This window comes from Melozone crissalis, unplaced genomic scaffold (assembly GCF_028551555.1).
Source record: "Melozone crissalis strain CALT ecotype California unplaced genomic scaffold, PUWL_Pcris_2 ptg000082l_1, whole genome shotgun sequence".
Taxonomy (NCBI): Eukaryota; Metazoa; Chordata; class Aves; order Passeriformes; family Passerellidae; genus Melozone; species Melozone crissalis.
Window position 1 is genome coordinate 539,945 of NW_026535859.1, and position 10,133 is coordinate 550,077.

The window sequence follows — 10,133 nt, forward strand, 5'->3', positions numbered from 1 at the left end:
TGGGGTATGTGGAAAGAGCTTTAAACTCAGGTCCTACCCGAGCAGCCACCAGATGATCCACACTGGGGAACAGCCCTACGAGTGTGGGGAGTGTGGAAAGAGGTACAGATCCAGCTCTGACCAGATCCGCCACCAAATGATTCACACTGAGGAACGGCCCTACAAGTGTGGGCAATGTGGGAAGAGCTTCATGACGAGCTTCAGTCTGATCCAGCACCAGGTGATCCACACTGGGGAACAAGCCTATGTATGTGGGGAATGTGGGAAGAGATTCAGTTGGAGCTCTGGCCTGATCAGGCACCAGAGGACCCACACTGGGGAACGGCCCTACGAGTGTGATCAATGCAGGAAGAGGTTTCCGACCAGCTCCAATCTCCTCCAGCACCAGCGCATGCACACAGAGGAGAGGCCCTTCCGCTGCCCGGACTGCGGGCAGGACTTCAGGCAGAATATCAGTCTTGTCAGGCACCGACGCATCCACACTGGGGAGAGACCACACGAGTGTGAGAAATGTGGGAAGAGCTTCAGCCGGAGCTCCCACCTGATCAGGCACCAGAGGACCCACACTGGGGAACGGCCCCACGAGTGTGGGGAGTGTGGGAAGAGCTTCACCTTGCGCTCTAGCCTGATCTGTCACCAGCGCATACACACTGGGGAGCGGCCCTACAAGTGTGAGGAATTTGGGAAGGGCTTCACCCAGCACTCTAACCTGATCTACCATCAGCGCAGCCACACTGGGGAGAGTCCCTACGAGTGTCCCCAGTGTGGGAAGATCTTCCCCAGCAGCTCTCACTTGACCAAACACCAACGGAGGCACCACTAAGGGAAGCCCTGTGAGTGCCTCGAGTGCGGGAAGAGCTTCGTGCGCTGCTCCAGCTCCATCCCCCACTGGAGGAGGCACTTTGGGCACAGCCCTGGTCACTCACATTCCCTGTGATCCATGTTGGGAACACACCTGGCTGCTTCTCCTTTTGGTTTGGCTTAAATTTTTTTCTCTTCTCCATGTCTTTGCTCTCCAAAAGTCAAGAGGGATCAATCTGTCACCTCAAAACCACTCAAATCCCACTGAAAACAACTGAATTTTAACCCAACAGGGCTCAATCCCACCTCAAATTGCTTATTCCTGCCTCACAAAAACTCATTTCCATGCCTGAGTCACTTGATTCCACCACCACCAGGGTGAGTTGGGGTTGGGAGGTGATTGGTAGAAGTGGGATCCCAATTTAGAGCAGTGGGATGGGGATTGTGTTTGGTGGCTGGGTGGGATGTATTTGATAGCAAAGAAAACTTTGAGAGTTACTTATTTCCATCCCATTCAGTTTCAGTCACTTCTGTTTGCAGAGTGCTGCCTTCTCAGCTGATTAAATTCCTCTAAAAATCTCATTTTTTAAATCATCTAACCCAAACAATCCAAAAACCAAGATCCAAATAAAACCACGCACCCGAAATTAGAAGTTTGAAAAAAAAATTAATTTTTCAAGAGTACTTAAGGATGTTATTAAAGTTTAATTGTTTGCTTAAAATGTATGAAAAATTATAGTGGTGTTTGGTTTTGTGTTTAGTGTATTTGTAATATGAATTGTTTTCCTAAGGTGTGTTAGATTGTAGTTTAGTTATTTTAGATATTTTTTATCTAAAGTATATTAGTTATTGAGTTAAAACTTTCAAATGTATTTCTTGGTATATAATTTGTTTATTTATATGCATTGGTAATATTATAGTAATAGTTCTTGGTTTGGGTTGAATCATTGTTGGAGTATTGTAAAGAAGACTTGAGATTTTTATATTGTATTTTTATAATAATGTATTTAATTTCAGTTTTAATTTTTTTTTTGTTTATAATTTTATTGCATTTTTCTGAGAGGATAGGAAGGAAGTTCAAGGGCACGAACAATTTTTCCTGGCTGGGAACTGGAATTCTAGACCCTGGGCGTGCGTGCAGGACCACGCAGTCTGGGATCAAGTATGGACTGGGATCAAATATGGGCTGGGACCATATGGAATGGGACCATACAGATCAGGACGATACAGACTGGGATAAACTGGGTTGAGATTATATGGACTGGGATTGCGCAGACTGGGATCACACGGACTGGGAAAAAGCTCTGGCTACCATTGGCTACCTTTGGCTGCCATCCCCCTCTGAAGACAGCCACATCAAGTTGACTTGATCCTGTTTGGGACCCCCTCCCCCTCCTTCCCCCTGCTCTCCCGCCCCTTTCCCATCGTTCCCCCAGTCCCAAGTGCCCTCTCCCGTGCTTGGTTTTGGGGGTTCCAGGCGCCTCCTGCTCCCTTTGGGAGTCCCGACCCCCCTTTGGGTTAATTTGGGGCCCCCCTTCTCCCCCAGCCCCCCACTCCCCCCGCGGCTGGGGGGGCTCCCAGCACCCCCAGTGCCACCAGTGCGGCCCCGGCTGCCCCCGCACGTCCCATCCCCATCCCCGGGGTCACCTCCCCCCGCCCCAAATTCCGCTCCTGCAACTGATGAGTCATCAGCGACAAACGCTCTGATTGGCTGGAAATGGCCCCGGGAGCAGCGGGACAGGGACCTCTGCAGCCTGAGCTGCCCTTGTTCCTATCTGTCCGTGCCCGGAACACAGCGCGGAGGAGAAGGGCAGCAGGGCCCTGCGTGTCCCCGGGCTCAGGTTTTGTGCCGCTTCAGCTTCACGGAGACGCAGGTCAAGTGAAAAACACAAACCGTTTATTAAGGGAAAGCGAAGCGAAGGGGTGAGCTGGGAGGCAGAAAAGGGGATGGGCAGGGCCTGAGGGCTGCAGGGAAGGGAAGGAGCTGTCAACAGGGAGAGAGATGGCAGGAGCTCCTGGAGCTTCGCACAGGCTCATCTCTGAGCAGCCAGAGCTGTGCCTGGAGCTCCAGCGGGTCCATCCTGCTCTGCAGGTGCTCCCATCTTCAATGGGCACTGGAAATCGCTAATGGACGCTGGTACATCTGATCCATCAGACAAACAAAGTCCTGAAGATCTTCTATCAAAGGTCATCTGAAGCAGTTTGCTCATGCACGATGGACTCTCATCTTCCTTCAGGGCTTGAAGAGCTAGAAGAGAGAGGAACAGAGCCAAGGTCAGAGGCCAGATTGAGGGAATCCAAGGAAAGCCTCCTGCCAGGGCCATCCCAGCCGGCTCTTGCCATGGCTTCGGCCGGAAGGTGCTGGCCACGGATCCCCCACGTGTCCCGGGCAGCTCTCCGGGCTCTGTCCCCACCGCCCCTCGTCCATACAGGGAGCAGAGCCCTCGGCAGCCCGGGCAGGGATTGCAGCTGCGGGGCCGGCATCTGGAGCTGCCCCCGCCCGGCAGTGCTCGCTGCCACGCGGCTGCCCTGACTCACCCTCAGTGAGGACCTGGAGCTCCTCCTGCTGCTCCATCACGAGCACTCCGGCCACCCCTGGCAAGCCAGAGCATGTGGCGGCCCCAGGCAGCACAGCTGCCTGACATGGGCTCTGCCAGCCCTGCGGCCGCACGCCCTCCTCCCGGGCAGGGCTCCTGCCGGGCCCGGCCGCCCGCTGCCACCCCAGGGCACGGCTGCGGGAGGGCGGTGGCAGCGCCCAGGGCGGGCGGGGCTGCAGCGGCCCGGGCGCAGCTCCCGCTGTAGCCGGGGCAGCAGCCGGGCCGGGGGCAGCAGCCGGGCCGGGGGCAGGGAGGGGCGCCGGGCTCGGGGCTCAGCAATGAACCTGACGGCCGCTTCTCGCAGGGGCCTCTGTGGGCTCTGCAGGCGTGGCAGGGCCCAGTGCAGGTGCTCGGCCGCTCGGCTCTTGTCCTGCAGCAGCTGCGGGGAGCACCGACAGGGGAGGCTCGGCGCGGGCTCTGCCCCTCGGCCGGGTGCTCCCTGTGCCCAGCACTGGCCGAGCCGGCCCGCACGGCCCAGGGCAGGGAGCAGCTGGGGGTGTGAAATACAAAGCTGTGTTTCGTGTCAGGTACATACAGGCAATGCGGGTATTTGTGATTGCGATATGTGTGGAGACCGACAATGGGACAGTTGCAAATTCTAATAATAACTGAGGAAAGCAAAGCGTGGAAGAAGGCCTTTGAACCAATCCTTTGTTTGCAATTATCTTTAGTTGATTTAGGAGCACTGGAATTAAAGCGGTAAGGATGTTGCTTTTTGCTTGTAGTTAATCCTTAAATAGTTCTGCAATAATAACTTTTTGAAGTTTAATTTTAGAATATTGCTGGTGTCCTTGAAACTATAGCTTTAGGATACACATAAAGGAAACATGCTTATCTCACGCCTTATTGAAGCAGAGAAAAACAGCATGAGAAAGGAAGATGAACATCACCTCAAGGATTTATGGTTTCAACCAAGCAAGCTGGACATCACTGTTATTAGATTTATAGTCTCTGCAATTAAAAGGTGGACACACATCTGGGGAGCTGGACCCCACCAGATGGGATTCGTCTTTCTTCTTTCAGAAACCAGACCCCTACCATCTGGGGATAGTCCTTTGAGATACATCTTGAGAAAAACTAAATCACAATCATGCATAGAATTGTGACATAAAAATTTGGAATAGAAACTCCTGATGAGTAAAAATTGAAAATAGAAACTGCTGAAAAAGCTGATGAGTACCCCTATAAATACCTGTAAGCCTCAATTATTGGTGTGCAGTTGGAGGGAAAACTTCCCCCACCATACCCTGCACTGTATTGCTCATATTTTACCATATTACATAATAAATTGATTGCTGCTTGAATATTGGCCTAGTAAAGCTTCTTATTCGCAAGAGCCGTGACAGGCTCTGTGTTCACAGGCAGAGCCGTGACAGGCTCTGTGTTCACAGGCATGGCCGGGCAGCACCTGAGGGGGCAGCAGCAAGAGCTGCAGCGGATCTGCACTGGTGAGTGAGTGAGGGCAGCGGGCTGACAGCAGGGACTGCCAGGAGGAGCTGCAAGCCCTGCCCCGGCGGCGGAGGGCTCTGCTCCCGTGGGCAGAGCACACTGAGATTTCAGGGCCACGTGGGCCATTGGTGGCCAGCAGCTTCGGGCTGATCCCCTTGCTCCCTGCTCCCTCCTGGCCATGGCAAGAGCCGGCGGGGATGGCCCTGGCAGGGGGCTCTCCTCGGCTCCCCGCCGATCCGGCGTCTGACCGTGATTCTGTTCCTCTCTCTTGCAGCCCTTGAGGACAAACCAAATGACATCAGCCTCACTGTGGGGAGCCTGGCAATTCAAACACTGTCCATCCCTAAGTCAGGAGAGCGGGCTCTGATCTCCAGCATCCATGGCTCCGAAATCACCGGCGCAGGGCATGGAAGACATGGCCTCGTCTGTCCAGCTCGTCTCCCTGCCCTGCCAGAGCTCTGTGGAGAGCTGATCCCAGAAGATCTTTTTGCTGGGGCCACTTGAGTCAGGAGGAATTCTCTTTTACTTCAAGAATGTTCTTTTCAGTTTTTTGTTTTCTTTACGATGTAAATATAGAATGTGTTATATACACAAATTCCCAGGATCTTTCTTTTGCTACCCAGGGTCCAGTGGGCATAGGGGAGGAGCGGGAAAAGGGTGCTTGTGCTCAGCCAGCTGCCCAGGCGTGAAGTGGGCAAGGGAAAATGGCCAGAAGCCCCTTGGCCTGTGGTGGTTCTGCTGAAGCCTTTGTGCTGCCCACAGAGCAGCTGGGCAGGGGCCGGGGCTGCGGGGATCCCTGCCAGAGCGGTGCCTGGAGATGGCCACAAGCCCTGTGCCAGGCAGGAAGTGCCAGCCGTGTGCTCCTGCCCGTGTGCTGCTGGCTGCCTTGCTGAGGGCTCCCAGGTGCCTCTGGATGGGGCTGCTCTGGAGCTGCGGTGGGGCTGCGGCGCTGCTGCCGGGCAGCTTGGCCGGGCTGGGGCAGCCCCTGAGGAGCTGGGGCGCTGGCAAGCCCTGAGCAATGGGCTGTCAGAGGCCACAAGCAGCCCCCCGGCAGCCGCCTTGTTCCTGCCAGAGTTGACTTGCAAGACGCATCCCGGGCACTCTGGAATGAACAGCATCAGTGTTGTTGGAAACCCAAATGCAGGGAAATCTCAGATCTTTGGTCTTTTCAGCAAAGCTTAGAATTAAACACAGAATTTGATCGGAGACCTTGGAAAGGGCTCCCAAACTTAGGTGCTAGAAGCAAGAATGCAGATTTCTAGTTTATAGCAGAGACACAGGAAGGAAGGTTGAAGTGGAGGAAAGGTAGGAGATTTAGAGTTCAAGATCTAGAAAAAATCAAAGTAGTTACAATGGTAAACATGAAGTTTAGGATGCAGTGCTGTAGGTTTGTGTGTCATAGCATGATTGGCCAAGGAAGCTTACACTGTAGCATGATGTGGGAACCCAGGAAGTTCCTCTGGCTGCCTTGCAAGACTCGAGACCCTGTCAGAGGGCTCAGAGACTTTGACACAGAGCCCAAGACCCTTGTGCCTTTGATTTAGCCCTTGAGGAAAACAATTACCAACCTTGTAGGAAGAATGACAAGCCACAAAAGTTGAAGTAGAATGATAGTGAATTTATCACAGAGTGGAAAAATTGATTTTGGGGGTTTTTAGAATGGGGCTTCAGGGGGCAAGATGGAGGACTCTGGGCATGTCCAGCCTTTCTCCTTCTTCTTCTTGGTCTCCATCTTCTGCTGTGATGTTGGCACATTTAGATTGGTTTAGAGTAGAAGCTCGCTGTCTAACGTAGATGATAGGTATTGGAAAGTAACTGCAAATATTGTACACGTAGTTGTTTTTAATATAGAAAGATAACACCGCCGCGGGGGAGGCAGAGTGCCTTAGACTGTCTTGCTGAGCGGACCTCGGCAGGACAGGAGGAAGAATTGCATAGATAAGATACAATAAACAACCTTGAGACCGAGAAATGAAGAGCTCTGACTCCTTCTTGTACCGCCGGGCTGGGAAAAGAGACTTTCTAACTTATCTGGGCTCACTCTGACCAGCTAGAGACTCCGAGAGCATGAGTCCGTAAGACGAAATATTGAAGGATTGGGTGCAAAACACAAATATCCTTGTTGGTCGTGTCTTCTTGGCCAAGAAATCCTTCAAAGCTCTTGTAACTACAAGTCTTGCGGCCCTGTGAGCCATGCGGTGGAGATGTGAGCCAAACTCACCCTTCCTGTCTATGTAGAAGAGAAGAAAAAGCAATGGCATCATCCAAAACACTCAGAGGTCCGCTCTCTAGCTCGTTCCCAACTCCTTCAACTCCCCCAAAGTGTGATTTAGCTACAAATAGATGACAGGAGCTCTTAGTGCTGACTCTTGGACTCCAGAGCAGCTGCTTTAGAATCTTTCACATAACCCTGTGTAGTTCTATGCCAGAAATGGATCATTTGAAGAAACTTTCCCGAGGGACTTGCATAGAGGCTTGTTTGAAGGGTGTTTGAGGAGAAAGCCTGCCAGCAGAGGTCTGGGCTTTTGCCTAGCTGTGTCCCCTGCTGATTGTGAAGTGTGCCATCAGCAGCAGGGCTTTCTGGGCTGAAAATATCATCAGGACACTTGGACTTGCTCTTTTTGGCCTATAAAAGCTGGACCCACTTTTGGGGCAAATTTGGAGACCTCACCTATGGGTGGATGGAGCACCTAGGATTTTCCCAGTTGCTGGGAATGGTTCTCCAGGTCCCTGGTATAAAACGGGGCTGCCCAGCAACTGCACATCTGCAAAATGATAAGCAATTGTCTTGGTTGCAAGAGAGACGTGTCTGCTAAGGAAGGCAGAAGCCTTCTCTGAAATGGAAAATATAAATCCCCTCCCGTCAAATGATTCTCATTTAGAAATTCAAATGCTCTCAGGGAAAGATATGGGGAAAGGACTGAGCCGGCAGAGCCAGGCTGCGTTTGCTGATGCTCTGAGCCCTTCCTAAAGATCCTGTTGGGCTGCCTTAGACACCTGGGGCCAGGCATTCCCTCCAGCCTGGGCCACTTTGGCTGGGCTGGGGGCAGCTCCAGGGCAGGCGGCAGGGTATGCAAGGGCCCTTGGTGACACGGTGCAGCACAGTCACTGTGACATGGAACCGGGTGTCCAAGGTCCCTTTGTGACACGTGGTGACATAGGAGCTGCCGGTGAGAAGAGCAGGCCACAGTGCTCGGAGCACGTGACGGCACAGGACGGGACAGAGTGGCGCCGTGAGGATTCCCCGCACAGCGCGCTCGTTCGCGTCCCACCCGGAGCTTTTCCGAGGCCTTGTTCCTGCAGCTGAGCTCGAGGCCAGACCACAGGACTTGCTGAGCCGTGGTCTCCCTGAGGCTTCTTTTCTGCAGGTGCCCTCGAGGCCAGACCACAATCCTTGACAGGAGTCTCCTGTCCTTGTGGCAGGAGCCTTTGAGAGCGAGTGCAGGACTTGCTGTCCTGCAGCCTTCCTGAGGCTTCTCTCTTGAAGGTGCCTTCCAGGCACAACTGCAGGACTTGGTGACTTGGAGCTTTTGCAAGGCATCTCTCCTGCAAGTTGCCCCAAACCCAATCAAAGCTATGGAGCAGAGAGCCCCGGTAGTGCCCAAGATGGCCTGGGTGGAGGAGGAGGAAGAAGGCCCACGAGCTGCCCCATCACAGGAGACCGAGGAGGTGGTGCAGTTCAATCCACCACAGGAGGGTGAGTGGCAGAGCCTGACTGTGGGACTGGTGCCTGCAGCCAGCTTGGCCCCATGCCATGCCATGCCATGCCATGCCATGCCATGCAATCCCCTGAGGAAATGCCCATGGATAGGACGGAAGAAGGGCCCGGCAGACACGCCACAGTGGCCCTGCTCCATCCCCTGGGGCATGCCGGGGCTCTCCCTGCCTGGGGAGCTCAGGGCTGGGCTGTGTTCCCCGGCCTCTCCGGCAGCCCCTCAGCTCTGGCTGCATTCGCTCTTTGCCAGATGCAGCCCTGGAGCGCACACAAGAGCAGGAATCCAGCCGTGGCCGCTTCCGCAGCACAGCCCAGGTACCTGCAGCCACCCTCACCTGGGCTGGGCCTGCTGTCCCTGCTCAGCCCAGCACTGTGTGTACAGCGCTCCATGCAACATCCCCGGCTTCCTGCCCTTCTCCTACAGCTTGTCTGGAAATTCATCAAGAGAATGCAGGAGGAAGAGACCATCACCATGGGCACTGGGCTCAGACCCTACTCTCCCAGCTTCCAAACCATGCCCAGTGCTGCCCTCCTGTGTATGCTTGTAGAGAAAAAGTTTTACTATCCAAACTAAGTAAGCAGCCTTTGGGCAGGGTTTGATCCTCCCAGGAATTGCTTGGCCTCCCAAGCCAAGCAATGCTGGTTGCTGTGAGCCTTTGGGGCCACATGGCAGTGGGCTGGGAAGGGAAGCACTTCTCTGGGGAAGCTGGGAACATTGCTCCCTCTGGCAGCTTTCCAAGTCTCCTGGTGCTTGTTATCCAATTATCCAGGTGCCCACCATGGTGAGGTTCATCCACCAGTGGCTCCTGGCCAATGATTGTGCTGAGCACAGGCTGGACCAGGCCCTGCTGGCTCTCACGGAAGCACAGCCAGATGACGCAGTGATGACGCTCCTGCGTGTGGCCCCGTCCTGTGACAGGTATATGGCCCACCTGCCCACAGGCCTCAGGCCTCCCCAGCCCAACACCCTGTACAGCCTGTCCCAGGTCTCTGTCTGACCAACAGAGACTTCCCAGGCCCTCTGGCTGCTGCCTTTCCCAGCCCTGGCACGTCAGCCCTCAAGCCTGCTGCCATGCTCCCTCCCTGCCCCACCGGGCTCTTTGCCCACAGGGCTGGGCTGCCTGGCTGCTGCTGGCCAGGGCCAGTGGGCAGAGGCAGAACTGGCGGCCAGCTCAGCTCCCCCCGGTGCTGTGTCTGAGACACCCCTGAGACAGAGCTCTGACCCCGCAGAGTTGCCATGGCCACGTGGAAGACCATCATGGGCTCAGCCAGGACTGTGGAGCTGGCGCAGCTGATCCTCCTGAATGTGCTGGGGAGCTGGCCAGAGCACAGCACGTGCACCTCCGATGGGGACAAAACGGGTGTCTTTGCCCTGGCTGTGAGTTTCTGACACTGGCCTTTGCTGGCCCCGAGGCCGCCTCTCCAGCAGCTCTCCATCCTCCTTCCCCCACTGCATCTGCCTGCCTCAGGCCCCTGGGCCTGAAACCTGGCCCAGGGGCAGCTTCAGGCCCACCAGGCCCCGTGCTCTCCCTGCCAAGGTCTCTCCTGGCCTCTCCCTGCCACGCTCGCGC

The 10,133-nt window shown here is 54.7% G+C and overlaps 1 pseudogene; it reads left to right on the forward strand.

Moving 5' to 3' along the window:
- The window catches only part of LOC128946680 (zinc finger protein 135-like), a 40,739-nt pseudogene extending 39,745 nt beyond the window's left edge, over positions 1 to 994 (forward strand).
- The last annotated feature ends 9,139 nt before the right edge of the window (positions 995 to 10,133 follow it).